Source organism: Larus michahellis, chromosome 5 (assembly GCF_964199755.1).
Source record: "Larus michahellis chromosome 5, bLarMic1.1, whole genome shotgun sequence".
NCBI lineage: Eukaryota > Metazoa > Chordata > Aves > Charadriiformes > Laridae > Larus > Larus michahellis.
The window spans coordinates 49,686,265-49,706,568 of NC_133900.1; the positions used below are offsets into that span (position 1 = coordinate 49,686,265).

The 20,304-nt window shown below is 35.6% G+C and overlaps 1 protein-coding gene and 1 long non-coding RNA gene across 3 annotated transcripts in view; one reads left to right on the forward strand and one right to left on the reverse strand.

Annotated features, from left to right (window-relative positions):
* The window catches only part of CTNNA2 (catenin alpha 2), a 516,068-nt gene that overhangs the window by 14,677 nt on the left and 481,087 nt on the right, over positions 1 to 20,304 (forward strand). The window lies entirely within an intron of this gene.
* The window catches only part of LOC141743338 (uncharacterized), a 45,859-nt gene continuing 37,147 nt past the window's right edge, over positions 11,593 to 20,304 (reverse strand). The window contains exons 2-3 of the long non-coding RNA XR_012587014.1: positions 18,760 to 18,872; positions 11,593 to 12,707 (exon numbers count right to left, since the gene is read on the reverse strand). This is a non-coding gene — a long non-coding RNA (uncharacterized LOC141743338). The remainder of the gene's footprint in view (positions 12,708 to 18,759; positions 18,873 to 20,304) is intronic.

Here is a 20,304-nt window from a genome sequence, read left to right on the forward strand (position 1 = left end):
AAGAGCCTTCTTACTTGAGGCTTCTTATAAATGTAGTTATTTATATGAGGAAAAACTGTTCAAGCGTGGATTATTTATGCAGGGGAGAAAACTAGCTCTGAATTGATATAATTTTTCTTTCTCATCTTCTCTGAACTAATTTGTTTTCTCTGTACAGTGAATGCTCGATGTGCTTGGAACTTTGTTTCATACACTTGATAAAGTGATCCGAATCAGACCTCATCTTCTGTTCTTCAAGGCAAACTTTGTTCCCTCATGGCTTCAAAGAAGAGCATTATGGCCTTTCGCCTTTCATTTTTTAGCAGACCTGGTTTCATCACACATTAAAAAGTAGAACTGAGATTTTTCCCGGTTCAGTAGTATTGTCGTGTTCTTTTCTTAATTTCTGTGGGTTTTTTCCCCCACAACAATTGAGAGATGGATGAGAAGATTAACTGCACTTTTGACAGTGCAGCACTTTTGATTTCTCTTTTGATGGCAGTCCTCTCCTCAGATGATCCCTAAGCCTAGAGCCTGGGCTCAGCCCCCCAGGTGAACTGTGATGTGAATCCACCCTATTTATCCACCAGATTATTTCAAAATTGTTAGTTCTGCCATTGGGAATGTGCAGTCATTGGTAAAAAGAGCATCCAAACAGCTTTCCTAAAGCATTGTTGATCATTGACAGTAAACATAAAGAGAAGATGTAGAGGATTTTATATCAATAAAGATCTCTCCTACCTAGAGCCAAGAATGACCTAATTTTTTTTTAGATACACCAGCAGGATCTGTCTGTAAACAGTTTCTAAGCAACAGCTGCCTGTCCTCTAGAAAGAATGTCACTTTTTATCCATGACTCCTGGGCTTTATAGTCCTTCTGCCCAAATTGGTGCCCCAGATCAGGGGGAGATTGAAGCAGCCTTGTAAGAAATGATGGTTCTCCTTTTTTCTAGTAGCAATCACCTACGGTTCACTAAGGTGTGTTTGAAATTAAATCACTGTCCCCTTTATTGTTGGTTTCCCAACAGCTTGCTGTCACGGTCCAGCACTGTGAGTTATACCTGTGCAGTTTCATAAACATTCTGTAATGATCAAAGAACTTTTCTAGTTTCACTTAAATCCACAAGGTGACAAACTGAAACAGCTAATATTTTATTTTAATTTTTTTAATTTAATTTTATTTTTTTTTAATGATTACATGGTTAGAACTGGTTTTAAGGCAAAAACTGAGTTTTCCCCACAGCACAGCAGGTCTCTTTCTTCATCAAGAGTTGTGTGTCATCTGTCTCAAAAACTGGGGTAACTCAGAGGCAAAGAAAACGAGAGCCCTTTGGGAATGGATTTTTATTACTTGGCAGCCTAGCAGCTGAAGTGACCAGTTTTCTGAGACTTACCTGCATTAAGCACTGTTGAATAATTTGCATCTAGAGGTCAAGCAGAAACAACTACCCAAGGGACAGAGCTAACCTTTTCCATGGTAATATACTGGTAAATGGGAAAAAAAGGGAAGACAGAGAGTAATCTCACTGGACATTGTAAGCTCTTGTGATCAATTTTAAACAGATGTTATTTGAAAATAGCAGTCACTTTTTTTTACCCAAATATCCATATAAGATGAAGTATACAAAAACACTTTTTAGAGGGATTTTTGTTTGTTTTCGTTTAATACCGGCATCTTTTAAAAGAAGGTTAATGTGGGGGCTGCGGAGATCAAGTAATTGGTTCGGGCTATTAGAACTTCTAAAAGTTATATATGTCAAGTTCTCTATTTTGCAGCTGATCTACCATGTTTTGCCTTAGCTGAGGCTGCTTTTGAGGTGGGGAAAGACTGATCTTACAGATTTTGCCCCAAAGGACATTATAATGAAATATGATCATAGACTCATTTAGTAAGAAGTGAGAAAGAGTAAACTGGAATCTGTCTCCCATTATATGCCAAGCAGCTCTAGAAAAGTAGCCTTCAGGAAAATATGGTGGAGGTTGCTTACAGGAAAAAGCTTGAATTTTAACATACTAACTCCATGCTTCCATTTACGAGTTGTTTTTGCCAACTCTGTGAGCCAGGAGAAGTAAACTTTCAGTTCTTGGAAGATTTGGGAGAAACAAGCAGAGCCTCATCAGTTACCACAAGATGGTAGGACCTACATAAGTGTATCGATCATTTTACTTAATTATTTTTAATTGCTCTCTCTTATCTGCTACTGTATTTCCTTTTGAAAAATGATCTTACTACTTTTACTAATGGTGCCTGAAGAGAAGACCTGTGGATCTTGGAATCGGTTAGATTTGAGTAATAGTTATGATTGATAATATAGGCTGTAGCCTATGGCCTGATTTAAGAAAACTGAGTTTATTTCTTCCCCAGAAGAGGTAAAATCATAGGTCTTTGAGTGCTTTTGGGAAAAACAGAGATCTGTATATATTTCCTCTCTTATAGCGAGAGGCTGTCTTGTTTCTTACAACTGTCTGTATTTCCTTTGTTTGATTTGAAATCAGAGATTCCTGCTATGTACTGAATAGGGAGTTAAAAAGTAATTGAGGCACTTTTCTGGCTTGCATTAAGAAATAAAAACGAGTAGAAGGAATTCTGTCTTATGAAAGAGAGGTTAGATGCTATTATGTGCAACTGTGAAACACAACAAGAAAGGGAGTTTAAAATACCTGCATGTTTAAAAAGCTAACATTACAGTAAAAAAATGTTGAGTAAGAAGACATATGAAACGTGAGCTTTTGAAGAACTTTTTATGAAAAAGGCAATAAAACTAAGATTTGTGACATTCTTACTTTTTAGGGGCTGCTAGTGTGGCTTCCCGTCAAATAACATAAAAGTAGACTGTGATGAAAGACTGAGAGTAAATTCTGGTTTTTACTGTTTTCAGCATTCTCGCTTTCTCCATTACATTTTGGCCAAGAGTAATGTATTGTTATAAAATTCAGACTAAAAGTAAGCTTTTGTGGCTTTGTTTATTTCTGTTCGTTTCTTACATAAGTGAAACAGTAATCTCAGTCAATCAGTATCAATAATTTGTTACTAATTCCCTCTAGAATTGGTCCAAACTTACTTAATAATTTCTCTTTCATGTAGGAATAATTCCTCATTATTATTATTTCTCTGTCGTTCTGTGAGACATGGACAATGAAGGTATGTCTTTGTTACTAAATATTCTTCTCTGTACAAGTAGAATTCTTCTATCTTTTGCAAGCTCTTACCTTATACAAAATCCCTGCCTTTTCATAAGCAAACTATTGTAGCTCTGTTTGCTGCATATATTATCAAATTGTTTGAAGACTGAAGGGAGCGAACGTGCAGTGTGTCATCTTCTGTTGAGAACAAAACCTGATACATTTGTGAATGAAATCTGGCTTTGTGAAGTACAGCACATAGTTTGTTATTATTGGGTTTGGGGGGATTTTTTTTTTGGGGGGTGTGTGTGTATATTTTTGCTTTTAACAGATGTGCAAGTTAAGAAAGTTTTAATTAGACTTGAGGAATGATTTTTAAACACATTTGTAAATCTGTGAATATTGCAATAAATTTGATTTAGTAGAACTTTACTATGACTAGGAATACCTCCCTGAGGTGGTCTGAATCATTTTTGGAGGTGCCTCTGTTGACAATATTTAAGGAACTTTGATTCCTAAACCTACACACAAGCACTAGGATGCCTAAAAATTTTGAAAGTGAACTGAATGCCAAAAAGCTTGGTGAAGCTCCTTGACAATTAAGTAGCTTGTGTTAGAACAAGTATAGGATTCTAGCAGAAATGTGTGTTGATCTGATTACATATATGAAATGCTAAAGTCTGCATAAGTCCAAGTGTGTGTTGTACAAAGATTTCTGCAACTTAGAAAATATTAAACGTGGTGATTACACGCAAATTTAATAATAAAAATCATAGAATCATTTAGATTGGAAAAAAACTTTAAGATCTTCAAGTCCAACCATTAATGTAGCACTGTCAAGTCCACCATTAAACCATGTACCCAAACACCACATTTACAAGTCTTTTAAATACCTCCTACCTGGTGACTCAACTGCTTCCCTGGGCAGCCTGTTCCAATGCTTGACAACCCTTTTGGTGAAGAAATTTTTCCTAATATCCAATCTAAACCTCCCCTGGCACAACTTGAGGCCGTTTGCTCTTGTCCTATCGCATGTTACTTGAGAAAAGAGATCAACACCCATGTTGCTATGACCTCCTTTCAGGTAGTTGTAGAGAGTGGCAAGGTCTCTCCTGAGCCTCCTTTTTTTTCCAGGCTAACCAACCCCAGTTCTCTCAGCTGGTCCTCATAAGACTTGTGTTCTAGACCCTTCGCCAGCTTTGTTGCCATTCTCTGCACCTCAGAGTCTTTGTTGTAGTGAGTGGCCCAAAACTGAACACAGTATTTGAGGTGCGGCTTCTCCAGTGCCGAGTACAGGGGGACAATTTCTTCCTTAGTCCTGCTGGCCACGCTATTTCTGATACAAGCCAGGATGATATTGGCCTTCTTGGTCACCTGGGCACACTGCCAGTTCACATGCAGCTGGCTGTCGACCAGCATCCCACGTGCTTTTCTACCGGGCAACTTTCCAGCTATTCTTCCCCAAGTCTGTAGTACTGTATGGGGTTGTTGTGATCCAGGTGTAGGACCCAGCACTTGGCCTTGTTGAACCTCATACCATTGGCCTTGGCCCATCAATCCAGCCTGTCCAGATCCCTCTGTGGAGCCTTCCTACCATCAAGAAGATCAACAATCCCACCCAACTTGGTATTGTCTGCAAACTGACTGAGGGTGCACTTGATCCTCTCATCCAGATCATTGATAAAGATACTGAACAGAACTGGCCCCAGTGCTGAGTGCTGGAGAACACCACTATGTGGTTAATTCCATTCACCACAACCCTTTGGGTCCAGCCATCCAGACAGTTTTTCACACAGTGAAGACTATGCCTGTCTAAGCCATGAGCAGCCAGTTTCTCCAGGAGTATGCTGTGGGAAATGGCGTCAAAAAATATGGTATTCTTTCTGTAATGGTAGTTGAAAACAGAGTACATGTATGGGTTGATTCATCCCTGGATATTCCATCCTAGCCTGTAAGAGCTAGCTTTTGATGGAGTTCCTGAGTATCAGGGTAGCAACTGGACAATAGTTTTTAATTGACAACAGATGTGTTATTGTTTTGTAATTTCTCTCGTTAATGTTCCCTTCATCTCTGAAACATCCTGCTGCAGTTGGTTCTGCAAATCGAAGGGAAGAAGTTACCGCCTATTTGATACTTAGAAACCTGATGACTGAAGAATTTGAGGTTTGTTGAAGTTCTTCTATCATAAAAAGAATTGTGAGTTCTATTCGTTTCTGTGCTGTTTTCACATGATTTTTAATCGTATTTCTTCTCTGTGATTTATATTGAAAATTGAAGATTGAAGTGTTTTTAGACTCTTCATATGGAAAGCGTTCAATGCCTCTGAATGTGGAGACTTTATAGATACACATTCTAGTTCTACCAAACCTTTGTGTAGGTTGACGTGCGTGTGGCATTAAAGATGTAGATGTGTAATAGATTTATACAGTGATGTTACAAGTATTTCCCTATTGATCCACATCCCCGCTTTTATTTTCCTGACCAAAGCTGTGCAGAAGTGCTGGTTTTTAGAGGGCTTCTAACTGTGATTCCAGGTTCAGTTGCTAACTTCAAGCCAATTGTTTTATATGTAGAGGTGCTTTTTCCCATGTTCTTAGCGATATTTTGCGGTGGTGGAAAATGCATTTTCATCTGCCATCTTTGCCCATGGTCACTAAGCTTGCCAAGATCTGCAATTCTCTGTAGTGAGATTTATACTGAAGTATTCTGCTTTTATTATTTATTTATTTATTTGTTTATTTTTATAGTTAGCAAATAGCCACTTCACTCTTCACCTCCTTTTTTCCAAATGGTGGCAGGAATTCAGTCTGTGAACTAGTGATACTATACAAGTTACGTATGAAGATGTGCTTTACCTTCCAGAAAGCTTATAATCCAGTTAGATAAACAAGTTAACTATTTTAATAGGCAATATAGTTATATTGTTATGGACTGAAGTTCTGCATTGAAATATGAAGAGCTCACTGACGATGACGCAGAAGTTGTCTGTCTGAAGATAGCTTTGCTGAGCTGTTGTCAGGGACCACAGAAAAAGAGGACTCTTGGTTTTGAATAAACATAGAACTAAAACCATTACTATTGAAGACATATGAAACAATGATCGTATACCTTGTGGTTCAAAACCTTGTAGGAGGTGGGAAAAAAAGCCAAATTCACTATAGTAGTGTTTAATCTAAAGGAACTACACATACAGGGAGGCATGCTTATAAGGAAATTAAAAAGAACACTAAAACATTAATTTCTTTTGGGTTTTTGTTCTTAAGAAATTTCAAGGACGTAAGGAAAATAAGTAATATTCATTAAAATAAAGCATGAAGAAAAGACAATAAGGAATCAGGACAGTAGAGAAAGCTATTTTTAGGTAAGTAAATATTTTTTAAAAGGTATCATAATGTGCATGTATTCAATGCCCAAAATATTATAAGGGAGGCCAAAAATAATTCTGCAAAAATGTTCAAGACACGAAAACCAATTATGAATCTCTTTCAAATCCTTTGGAAACAAGAAATGTTCCAGTGTGTTGGCAGCCAATAGACAAGCGAGGTAGAGAAAGGCAGAGTCAAGGAGCACGAGGCCCAGCAGAAAAGCATGGGAGATTCTGTGCATCCTTGTTAACTGGAAAACAGCTTCTGAAGGATTTTCATAGGGGACCTTGCAGGAAAGGTGTCTGAGACTGAGATGTTAATTAAAGGTGTTTTAAAGGAAATAGATACAGGTCACTAAAACTGAATTTTATTTTTTTCGATCACTGTGTATTCATTTTTCAATTATTGTTCTCACACTTGCAGCTCTATGTGTCTAAGCTACAGCAACTGGCTTAAGTGCTAGATTTCATACTATAGTGAGCTTTGATTAGTTTCATCTTCTATAATTCCTGGATTGACGTTGTCTGATTTTTGCCAGTTTTTATGAATGCTTAATGTATTATTTTGTTTGAAAAGGTATATAAGGTTTTTTCTTTTTTGTTTCGCTTTCCATTATAGTCCTATATGAAAACTATTTGTATTCCATTGAGGTCCCTGTAGTAGTTTATTTACCTGATGACCTGAAAAGTTTCATTCCCATTTTCAAGTTTATCTGGGTTCCTTTGTTCTCTTAATCTTCACAGAGATTATTTTTTTCAGACACACTGATCAAAGATTCACTATCAAGATGGAAACTGTGTATGAAAAGAAAAGTTCTTCTGTGGAAAAATTAATCTGACGTTATCTAAATTGCTTTTTTTGAAGAACTAGCACTTTATTGTCACCTGTATACTTCTTGCATTTCCTTTAGCCTGCAAAGACTAGTCATTTGTTAATTAATCCCATCATAATTTGCAGGTTTTTATGCATTTATGCAAGAATTTAGTTCATGTTTTAATGTCACTAAAGAAAAAAATGCACTTTCTTTCTTTCTTTCTCCCCCACATTTCTGTTTCTAGGTTGTTCTTTGTTTGTTTGTTTTAAACATTTTCAGTTCTAGTAAAAGTCATCTTGTAGTCAGACTGGAAAGGTGTTTTGAAGACTGAAAAAGAAACAGGTTAGATCTGTTGGTTTCCTCTGTGGTCAGGGCACATAGTGATGGTAATCGCTTGGACAGGTTGCAAACAATTCAAAATACAACCCTGCAGTTACCTTTTTGTCCTGGATTTGAAGGCACAGAAAATACTTATTGCTGTTAAATATCTATGTATCTATATATATTCTTTTTTTCTGAGCTGGTATTATTCCCTTCTGTATTGCTTCTCCAGATTCATCTCAGATCCATTAGTGGTGAAATCAGTTTCCTTCTAAGAATAGCACCATAGCATCAGTGAAAAAAATGCTTTTAATTCTTTAAAATGTCCTTGCGCATAGAAGAACCTCATGTAACAAAGTTTGAATTTTTTATGTTTGAAATTCTAATTTTTTTGTGAAACTTTTTTTTTTAAGTTTTTGTATTAATTTTGAAATGGCTACTTACAGAACTTGGTAACGCAGAACTGAAAGCATCTCAGCTTAAAGTAATTTGACCATATGGATCTGGCTGTTACTTTTCCAGATGAATGAATTTTGAGGATTCTCAGTTAAATATCTGACAATGTATATCTCTCTCTGGAACTGTACAGCCTGTATCCATGTGTGTTTATATATGTCTTCTGGTTCAAAAAGTACAGTTGTAGAGTGATGGCTATTTTAAGGATCAAGCACTGTTCTGCAGACCTCTTTATGTAAGAGATAGAGAAAGATCCCATATTTAACTGCTACTTGTTTTCTCGCATATGGATTTTTCTGTATTTTCAAGAAGGTCAGCCAGTTTTTTTCTTTGTGGAGTTAGGACAAAACCAAGGTGAGTAACTTCTGTATATTCGTCTTGATACCCATTTGGTCTGTCTTTCTCAAGAGCAGAGATTTATATCTGGAAAGCCAAGTATATTCTCTCTACCATTTTGTAGTGTGCTTTCACCAGACAAGTGCTCTCCTGCTTCTGGTACAAATGGATGCAATCAAGGCAGTTTCTAATCCTTGATGATTGCAGATTTCTTTGAAGTCGATGGGTGTCCTGAGCATCCTCTTACAGGCTCAGCAGAGGGGATGTTTCAACAGCTTTCGAAGTGTAGCAGGCTTCCCACCAACTCCTATAAAGTTTCTGTACTTTTCTCATCTGTTTAAAATTCATATACTCCTGGCTTCTTAAGACTGCTTTTTCTCTTTTCTGTGTTCGTGATTTTTTCACCTTTAGTCAATAATAGGAAATCCTGTGCAAATTGAAAAGCCTGTACTACTCAAACGTCAGTTGGCAGTCACTATACTAGAGTGTTTCTTTAAGTCAGATGTTTTCAAAGGAGCAGAAAATTGTTCATTTAAAATATATTTAATAAAATCACAACACTTTTGCTGGCTTGCCTGGGGTTGTGAATTAAACATGATGAATTTAAGCATGACGTCACTTTTTTTCATGATTACTATAAATAACATATTAAGCTTTTCATTACAATGTTTCCATTTTCAGAGTTTTATATCACCTACTAATTTACTCATTATAAGAACATTACATGGAAGGTCCATGTTGAACCAATCAAATTTTATTTGCAGAAAAATGCTCTCCAGCCTTTCCACCCGTTCAGGAAGACATGCAGTTTGCAAAAACTGTGCTAAAAAATCCTGACCATTTTGTCCAGAGAGAAGGAAATATCAGATTAGGGTAGTCTGTACGATGAGAAAAAAAATTAGTTTAGCTTGTGGACTCAAAAATATTTTTTTCAGTAATTATTTTTCTTTTAATTCTATCTGTATGCTTAAAGAGGGCAACAATTGTAGAAGCATTCATTTCAAAGTTCAGTGTATAGTGATATACATACATTTCTTGATTATTTTTTTTAAGTTCAATCTAAGTTAAATAATAACATCTATTTAGTAATCCCTGAAAAGATTATTTTTCTCCATTATTATCCATTTACTTATTTTGCTTCCTATATCTGTGTCCATATAGCATGAACTTGATCCATAATGCACAGCATTATGCCAGCGCTTCCGGATTTTATTCCTGTTTTAAAAAATAGCAGGGGAGGAAGCAAGAGAACTTCACGTTTTAGTTGTCATACACTTGTGGGTAGTGATAGTTTCCGTGATTATTTGAGAGCAAAAGGGAGGCTGGTTTTCATATATTTTTAATACCTTTGATTTTGAGTCTTGGGCAAAGATCCCATTCTGTTTGTGCTAAGTGCTATGTAAATACCCGGCAAAACCAGGCTCACTCTCCTTGTTCAAAATGAAAGACAACAGCTGGATTTAGACAGATGAAGTGCAAACGCGGGCTGAGTTAGCATTTATCAGCAAGGTAAGGCTTGATGACAACAACCCATCCCAACCCAATTGCCATTGAGTTTTTTACGTGGTGCAGCCAAGAAAAGTACTAGCAGGAGGCTGAAAGCAAGCAATGAGGAGGCAGATCTTTGGAAGAGTTTCCTTGCAGGTATAAGGTGCAGCTTTTTAGAAGATGCGAAGTTACCTGTTTAACGATTTAGTCAGCTGCTTTATGGGATCCTTATCAACTTCCTGTTGTAGAAGGCTTATTTTCAGTAATTCTTTAGTTCCAGGGCTAATTTAAGCAGCTACTGTTGATAATTCTTGTTCTGCACCACCTCCTGAGCTATGCTGTAATATTTGTGCACAGTTGATTTGTGCTAAATTAACTTTTTTTTTTTAAAGTGCTTATTTTAAACCTGGATTCTTTTCTTGGTTTCGTCTGGTTTATTATGCGCCGTAACAAGTACTTGTATGAGCAGAACTCAAAGCAGAGCATGGGGATTGGAAAAAGTGGTGAGGAATGTGTGGACACTGCTGAAACCATGACTACTGAAGAAGGAAAGGCTCATTAAACTACAGCCCAGTAGGTGTCTGCAGTAAAATTTTGAAAAGCTTTAAAAGTGAAGGTGAGCAATATGATGCAGAAAGGTGATTTAGTTACTGGAAGAAGTTTGAGAAAGCACTGACTTTACAAAAAAATAAAGCATTTTTGTAATAGTTTCCTGAGTGCATATGATGGACTAAGATTGTCGTTAACAGAAAATACAGAAAGTGAGATGCAGAATGGTAATATCAAGAAAGGGAGGGGAGGAAGCTTCCCTTCAGGTACATGGATGAATCAGAATGTCATAAGAGTATAACATCTGGAAGATTTAGGTGTAGCTTGGATTGGACAACATAAAAGGACATTCAAAAACAATACCTATATAACAGGACAGAGAGTAATTTCATTTTTGACTGTGGATATGATATCCATGCACAAGGTGTAGAAGCCACATGACTTCCTTCTATACCTCTCTTGTTTCTTGGTAACTGCTCTAAAATCTGAATATCAGGACTGAATGCAGTATGGCAGTTCTGTTGCTTTCCATATGACCTTAAAAACCCTATTTGTCATTACTTTTCACAAAGAGTGACTTTTACCAGTCTCTTCAGGAGTAGCCAGTTTTTTTTCTTTCTTGCTTTATACTTTTCCATGATTATTATACTGCAACAGTTTTCTTGAATGATCCTATTTCACCAAATAACTCAAATTTTGTTCCTGAACTATTTTCGTTGTTGTCTGTTTATCTTTGCAGCGTTTGCAGTTTTTATCACTTTACCTGTTTCTTCTTTTCCTTTTTTTATTCTTTCTTCTGTAGAAAATATGAGGTGCTTGGGAAAATATTTTCTTTCAAGTAATGGACCACCAGCCTGACGAGGCTGAAAAATGTTCTTCTGCCTGAGAAATCATACCAATATCTAAATTGATTCTCTTGAGGCAGGTAGATAAATTGATTACGGCAGGAAGACATTTGTGCTGGAAAAGACTTGTAGCAAGTAGTTAAAGCCTTTGATTTGATCAATGCTTGTTAGTCATGGTAGAAGGAAGGTAAAGCAGTAAAGCATCCTTTCAAGGGGTTATTTATATTGGTCACCTGAATGTTGATGTAAGCCTTTACCAGTTGCTCCACATTAAACTTTGATGTGCAGATATTCTTAAATGACACTTCTGTTTTTTGTAGCAATGAAGGTATTTTTATTGATTTTTGTTTTGTTTTGAGGTGGGGATTAGCAGGAGAAAATATTGGATTAGTGTAGAGGATACATTGAAACAAGTGAAAATTTCATCATTTAATACTTTTCCTGAAGTTACCTGCAAGGCTAAGCATGCTTTCTGAATAGATTAAGGACTGAAATCAGAATTAAGTCAGAATTTGAGTGACTATGTATGTAAACAGTAACTGATAATTTCAGTAATTTACTTCAGATTTTGTTTATTGCTGTATGCATAGTACTAGTAGAAAACTGAGGAAAAGTATGAATACATTATCAGATATATTAATTTTTGTCCTCATACATGCTTTTGAAGGAACTTTAAACTATACTTGTAAGTCGGCGCTGAAAATCATCAGGTAGAACATATTCAATTAATATTTGATATTTAACACCCCAGTCCCCACCCTCGAAATCTGGGATGTTCTGGGTATAATTTTGTGAAAGATTTCATGCAGGACATGCTTGTGTGATTGCTCAGAGACTGAAGGAACTTAGAATTATTGCAGAAATTTAAAAAAGTTAGTAGAACTTAAAAGTTAGCAGAATTTAAAAGTTAGCTTAAATGGGGCTGAAAATGCCTCTGTAGTCAAAATTTGCCTTCTAAAAATAATTGAATTTTACAACCATTATATGAATTAGCAAGCTTAAGAGAGTTAATTTTCCATTTATAAGGTAATATAAATATAGTCAAGCTCTTTCATCGTGAATTTGTGGTATTAAAAACTATTCTCAAATACTTGTAAAGTCAGCATAGTGTGCTCATGATTCACAAAAAATAAGCAAACAAACAAAAAGTTAGAGAGACAGTTTGTATACTTTTGTAAACCTCTTTCTCCATAAAAAGAAATATTTATTGGGTTGAAAAGACCTCTTGATGTGCCTAAATGCTGAATTTCCCATCTGTATGGTAAACTTCTTTATGTGGCATGAAGTCTTAAGTGATTAAGAAATCTCATCTGGGACCTGCAAGGCCAAAGCCGGAATAAAAAGACAGTTGCTCTTGTAGACAGGGAAGGATTTCTTGGTTCCCTTCATGGCAAATCAGAGCTGTGGGACTGTTGAAGGAAAATCCTGGGCCTATTATTAGATACAAGAAATAATTGTATTGAGTGTATTCAATTTTTTTAACTTTGAATTTAATTTAAAAATAATTGTTGGTGTCACACGCCCTGCTCCTTTCTGGTTATAATATATCCCTCTAAGCATTTAGAGTAATAGCACTTTTAGTACTGTTGTAGCAATCTTGCCAATGGTATGAAGTTGCAGGCCTCATAGTTGAAGAAATAGTGTTGTAAAATCTAATAGGGGTTTGTGTTGGCCGGTAGGTTTTATGAGCAGTCACTACCAGAAAAGTAATATATCCAGTTTCTAATTGTAGCCAGGAATTTGAACTAGCAAGTTCAGTAGATAAGTTCCAGTTCAGCGGTACCTGAAATTTCCTTCCATTTCTTCCTCCACCAGTTTAACTTTTACTTGGGTTGGTAACAGTTGAATTTTTGTGCACCACAAAGTATAAAATTAAAAATTGGAAGTGGCAATGTGCAGGTTCACCTAGGGAGAGTTTAGTCCCTGTATTTTGCTGCTGTAATTCGGGGAGCATTTGTAGTTCACGTGCAGTTGTCTGTAGTGAGTGGGTTGTGAGCACTGTCAGGGCACCCATAGCAGTAGCCATGTGCTCCTCTAATGTGCAAGAGCAGGAAATCAGGACCGCCCCTCATTAAGCCTCCTCCCATTAGCATCTACAAAACAGCATAATACTTTTTTAGAGCTTCTTTTACTGCTGCAGAATATTGGGATGTTCAAGTAGCCCGGCATCACAGTGTGTAAAGAAATGGTGGGTCATATGGTGAAAGAGCTGGGGTGGGATGAAACGTGGGAAAAGAAGACAAGACAAGGGACCTCCTGCACCATGATGTTGCTCTGGCAGTGCTACCTTGTGCAAACAGGCTGTGCTGAACTGGTGCTTGAAGACATGTCAGAGTGTAGGAAATTTCAACTATCAACTGGAGTAAAAAAAAAATATTTCCATTAGAGCTCTATTTACATTTCTAAGCAGCACATCAAAGTAGTTCTGCTTCAAGAAAAATAAATGGCTTCAAACATTTTTTGGTTGGGATTAAGTTTGTGGCTATAGCAGTTTTGTTAGCTTTTTGGTTTTTCTAGTTGTGTTAAATTTTGCCATGTTTCTATGGATATGACGCTGATGGTTTTGGCAAGTGCAGGTCAGAAATCTGTAAGCAATGCCACAAATTGTTTTTTCTGAGAGAAATGGACAATAATCACATATATTAGCATTTTTCTGCCTAAAACATAAAAAAATATAAAAGTATGTATTTTCATGAGGCAGCTTTTCCAAGTAATGTTACAATTATTTTATTCCTCTTAATCCGTTCCTTTTCTGTGTATAATTATTATCACACCATTGCCAGCATTATTTCATTTCTGTAATTATCAGTATTAAAATGAAAAGCCTTGGTTTTCTATCAGGCATTTTAACCAATTTCTCCTCTGACAGCTTTCTCTTTCTTTGTTTGGTCTGTTTATTGAAAAGATTGACAGTTCCATAGAACATGGAGTTTATAGATGCATAGTGACTTTCATATGTTAAGGAAAAAATTGTCATCACTCTTTTAGTTCTGATTATTCCTGCATTATTCTAGAGTTTCAGAAACAGAAATTTTATGGTTGAATTTAGTTTCAACACAGTGGCTTCTTCACCTCTGAGTGTCTGAAATTGCTGTAGAAATATTTTAAAAAAGGTAAAACAAATTAAAAAAAAATAATCCAATGACTTAGGTCTCACAAAGATCAAAATGAAAAGTAAAAGACTATCTCATATGGATTGGTTTTGGTCTTTATGCAGGTCAGGCAGCAATGTTAAGATCCTTTTAAGTTACACCTTTTGAGGTCAGAGAAAATCATGAAAGAGCAGGTGCTTAGGTTGTTATGCTCTCACTACACCGTCTTCTCTGGACATATTGGGCAGAATTTCCATGGTTTATGTAAAGGCGGTTGTATGCTGGGTTTAGATGCTCTGGAGTGCAAACTGGCACTGCAGAAGATCGTGCATAATCATAGGGTTGGAAGGGACCTCTGGAGATCATCTAGTCCAAACCCCCTGCCAGAGCAGGGTCGTCTTAGAGCAGGTTGCACGGGAGAGATTTTCAAATAATAATCTTTTCAAATATACATGTGTTTCGGAGGATTTTTCATTTCTGCTCTGTCAAAACATAACTTTGAAATCTGTTTTATAAAATAGAGAGGTATGGAAAATGGAGGTGAGGATTTGGAGCAATCATATGTACCTTTTTTCTTAGTATAAGATGCCAAGTTTACCATCCTTATCCAGTAAGTGAAAGACCTTAAATAGGCTGAGAGTTGGTAGGGGAATATTTATTTGAAACAAAATTAGGAGTTAAATTTGTACCTCATGTAGAGCTCAGTTTTTGGATCTGAGACTATTTCACGCTAACTGAATCTACTGGCGTCTGAAAAATCTACCCAAAGGACATCTTCCCACCCCCAGCATTTTTGGACGTATGGATTTTTCTACCTCAGCCTTTGGAGTTATTGAACCTCTTATCATTGGAAGCAAGACTGATAGATCTCTTTCTCCTTCCCCCAGGTTTTGCTTTAGGAATTCACTGAATCATTTCTGTTAAAAATCTGTCTGTCTCCTCCTCACTCTCTGAAACATCAGTGCAAACCAACCACAATCAACTCAAGGCAGACAGCTAATGTCATTCCAAGTGGCCAAACTCAAATTTATAAGGACCTGGAATTAAAGGCCAGCAATGAGATATTCTATTCCACCCTTTCTTTGGAGGTACTATGCATGAGAAAGATGCTTAACTGCTTAGTTTGAATTTATTGCTCATCTTTGTCTCAAATATGTTTTCCAAGAAGTTCTGTTACACTTAAACTTATTTAAATCCAGAATGGCTTCAAATGCCTGCTTTAAAATTGCATTTACAGTGTCATAAAACATTTTTTTTCCTTTTTGAAGAAGATAAAGTTTGAAAGTAGCTTAAAACTCCAGCCTGGACTGTAGAATAATGTTTGGAAATAGCAGAAATAAATCATGAACACAATTCTTTTACTTGGAAATCTCAAAGTTTCATTTAGTAGAGATATTCTTAGGTAGGTAGTTAAAGAATAATAAAGAAGTCTTACCCTATCTGAAAATGGTTATAGCATCATTATCATTTCACTGTATATATTTCTCTCTTTACATATATTTCTATGTAGACCATATACGGTGGATAAAACTCTTTAATTTCACTTTGTTTAGATCAGTAGTATTCTTACAAGTACGGAAGAGTTGTTCCCTATTTGATATGGAACATGACAGCACGTTTGTGTGAAAAGGTAAATATGTAATAGATAGATATCTATGTGCTTTTGCTTTTAATTATTAGGTAATTCAAAAGGGCACAAGACCGCTACAAGTGATCCGTGTAAAGTCAGCAAACAATGCTGGCAGACACAATTTAAATTTGAAAGGAGATCATCTCTTTTCTGGTGTTTTATTGCTGATGTTTTAGGCAGTAGAGCTACGTCTTAAACAATTCGTACTCTGTTTTGCTGTGGGATAAAGTATGATCTGCAAGTCCTGAAATCCCAGCAATTAGAGTGGGAAAAGACCTGTCAAGTTTGTGCAGATTATTTTCTTGACAATGCAAGATACTTTTTTTTTCCCTTAAAAATGTTTTCAAATATGTATGCCTGTTCTAATCACAAATGTTCTTTTAAAAAGTCTTTTCCACACTTTCTAAATGCAGATTGCCATTGGAAAGACATCATATATCTCCAGCTGTGTGATTTTCTTGACTTTTATTTCTCACTCATGTTAAAGAATTGTCATTGAAAAAAAAAATAGTTTGAAGTTTATTCCATTTTTCTCCTTGTCAGTTACTTTTCTAAGAGACAAATCATTCTTGATCAGTGACCTTTAAAACTAGTTGATTTACGTTTAAATACAATTTGTCATTTATGCTTCTAATAACAATAAAGCCAGGAAGCTATGTGGTATTCATATTTAAACATTAGGTTTTGTCTATCACTGTAAAAACAAGTATTCTAAACATTATAGCTATGGAAAATAGTACCATTAAAATTGAAATTAATTTCAATGAGATATGTTTTTCGTGCAGAAGACAAACTTGACAAACTGCCCCAGTGTAGTTATATTCTAAATTTTCTTTGTGCTCTTTCACTTTGGCTGTCTACTTATGAGCTCTCTAAATTCTTTTGCTTAGTTTTTTCATTTTTTAATAATTTACATTTAAAGAGTACTGAATAATGTTATTTGATAGATTGATATTTTTGTTGAACTTCTGAATTGAAATTTTAATTAAAATGCAGGAAATTGGCATTTAAATATTTCTTATTTTAATAAAATGTATGCAGGGTGAATAAATTATTTTTGTTAACACTTCTTATACTGATTTAAATAGTATCTGTAGTTATAAATGATTTATTTAGTGTGTGTGTGTTCATCATATCCTTTCAGTTTTAGTAACGGTACATTTCTGGTAGATTTCAGGTTATCATGCTGACTTTTATTTATTTATTTATCTATCTATTTATTTATTTATTTATTTTCTGAAATGCCCAAATGAGTAGAAGTAACAAAGCTTCCCGACATTTTCAAATATCGGTTATCTGAACTTTGAATGAAGAAGACATGGATTTAGAGTAAACAGATTGTCTAAAACAAACCAGTTTTTTCATTGCACTTCCTGAAATGGTTGATCTCATGAGCAGAATTTTCTTTCAGCTTCATAGTCAGCAAGTGCCCCCACTTTAGCAGTTTTGCTTTCATTAGGGTGCATTTAGTGAATGTGTACTATTTAGATATTATTTAGTTTACGTTATGTTACTTCTTTACGATGTCCTTTTTTTCCTCTGATAGGTTTTCTTTAAGTAGTTCGCCAACTTTATAATTCTGGCTTGTATAAGATGTGTATATTATATATGAAGTATCTTCTAAGGTAGAAACAAAACCAACTGTGATTTAGAGTACATGCATAGCACTAAAAAATTCAGCTGGAACTTCAGTTCTGACCTTGATAACTCCTGCAGAGAGTGTAGGGCAGTTTTACACTCCACCTATATCTCTGTTTAATTTACATGGAGATAATTAGGAAATATAGAAAAATATTTTTCAGTAAATAATTCTTCTGAATCTGCCTTTTTTCCACCCATTCTTTCATTTCACTGGTCTGACAAGTTTCTGTCCCTTTACCAAGTATTACTTGAACTTTTAGAATGAAGTATTCTCTTACTTCCTCTAGCTAAGGTGTACAAGAGTCGTCATAAATTTTCTGAAAGGAAAATTTTGGTTTCCAAAGACATGCAATTAAAAAAAAAAAAGGTTTTTATTCTCAGCTTCATTATAAATTGATGAACTTGCAAATTTAAACTAGTTTTGCTCATTAGTTTTCATCTTAGCGAGCTAGAAGTGTGTTGTATTGATCAGAAGTTCTAAAAGGTATGTGATGAAAAACCATAAGTACTATGTGACAACACGAACCGGTGTTGATCTCTGATGTGATTTCAGTTTCAAAATACAATAATTTGCTCTGATGGATGAGATCTATGCAGATTTAATTATTCATGTTATAGAATAGGTATCAAGGACATTGAGTGACACATCATCTCTTACCAATTTTAATTTTTTAGGCTCAATTTAATACAATATTGATAGCTTGCTAACAAATACTCCCTGGTGTACTATTTTAAAATCATCTTTCAGGAACATGAAATCAGGTTTCGCTCCAGAACTATGTTATGCAAAAATGAGGAAGATGGAACAAATGCAGTTGCAATGGGGCACTTGCCTATAGGCAGGTAATTTTTGTATATGTAGCTGACTTTGAGTAAAAAAGGCATATTACAGTTGCCTCTGGAGGAGGGTTGATTTATTTTGTTCCTTACTGTAGCTTCCCTTATGACCATAAAGAGTCTCTCCTATGCAGAATATGGGGGGGAGAGGGGGGGAGACTATTTCTTCCCAAAATATGATGAATGCAGAGTCCATACTTTGGAAAGCTTGATCACAAATACCGATACTGTATTTTGGGGGGGAGGGGTATGTATCAGTGGAAAAATATTTTTCTGCTCTTACCTGCAAATCCTCTGTTACAAACTGCCTGCTGACAAGAAACCATCTGTTCAGTTTCTTCCATTGGAGCTCACCGTAGCAGGTTCTAGGGAAAATATTTTTCAAACCTGCTCTTCCTTGAAACAAGAGAATGGCAAAATAAAAGCTGGAGTAACGCGTTTGAAAGGTAGTAATTCAGACCATCCACAACATGTATATACATGGGTTCTGAAGCATATAAATATCCACATTAGGTAAAGAATGCATTTCTGTATTGAAACGATACCGGGAAGCTGGAGAACAGCAAGTTTAGAAGCAGTTTTTGGGTGAGCTTGGCAAAGTTATTATTTTGTGCTGCCACTCCTCCCTGCTTCTTTAATGAGTTGATGTTTATTTCTGTTTTGTTTTATTATTGAGTGACCTCTCACTCTAAAGTAATCAACTGATTGCTTGATTAAAATGAGACGTTTTACATAATCAAATGAGCTTTTTGGCCTTTCTTACTTTAATTTTTGCTTTGTGTGGAGACCTCAGTGTTGCTGCTGATGGACCAGTTATTCGCAGTTTATGGAAGTTATGGCTAGTAGGATTTTGTTTAATTTTGACATGCATTCATGCATTCCTGATACTGATTCTTTTTGAGAGATTGATGTGATTAAAGAGAATATAAGTTGTACTTTCTATACTTAGCCTTTTCACGTTCTAAATTTTACTTTTTTTTTTCTCTTTTCTTTATATCACAGTTATTTATAGACTTTTTAGTGTGAATAATTTACAGTTCAAAGCCTTAGGACTTTAATACCTTGGGATATATTTGGATTTCCTGGTTCTGTGATTTTTTTTTTTTTTTTTTTTTTTTTTAAATTGTTGGTTAAAGCAGCATATGGATACTTTGGAGCATCCTCTTCTCAAGTTCCCTGATTTACCCTCTGCTCTTTGTAAAGCTTCTGTAATTCCTTCAATCAGTCATTTCCCTTTTCTTTTTTCTACGACTTTGTGATCCTTCTGAGATAGACATGTTGCAAACTCTCCTTTTCTCCTTTCTACCATGACTTCTTTATTTGATCTTTCTCTTGAAGTTTACATTAAGTCCTGTTGGTTTTAACCCGTCCCTTTTGAATGCAGTAAAACTATTTCATAATGATGAGGCAGCCTAAAGCAAAGGTTGAGAAATCTATGGATATCTGTATATCACTTCTCTATCCCTACCACTACTTAAGTTGATTACCAGTGAGTATTATTTAGGAAACTGTAAACAGATTTGTCTGTGTGGTTTTAATCAAACAGTTAACAGCTTCTGTGGTCATTAAGTTATACAAATACTCTTTGTCTTGGTTTTGATTGAAGACTTTGCTTTCAGCATTAACTAATTGTTTCTTCATATGTTGCTGGAACATTAGATACTTTGATATCTTTGCATTTAAGTGTCGTTATTTATTAATGAACATAATAATAAAAAAAACCCCACACCACTACTCTTTAGTGCCTTAAACCCAGAAATTTCTCAGACTGGCTATTACGAATTTTAAGGTAGCTTCAATCATGTTGTTTACATATCCTTATTTGTAA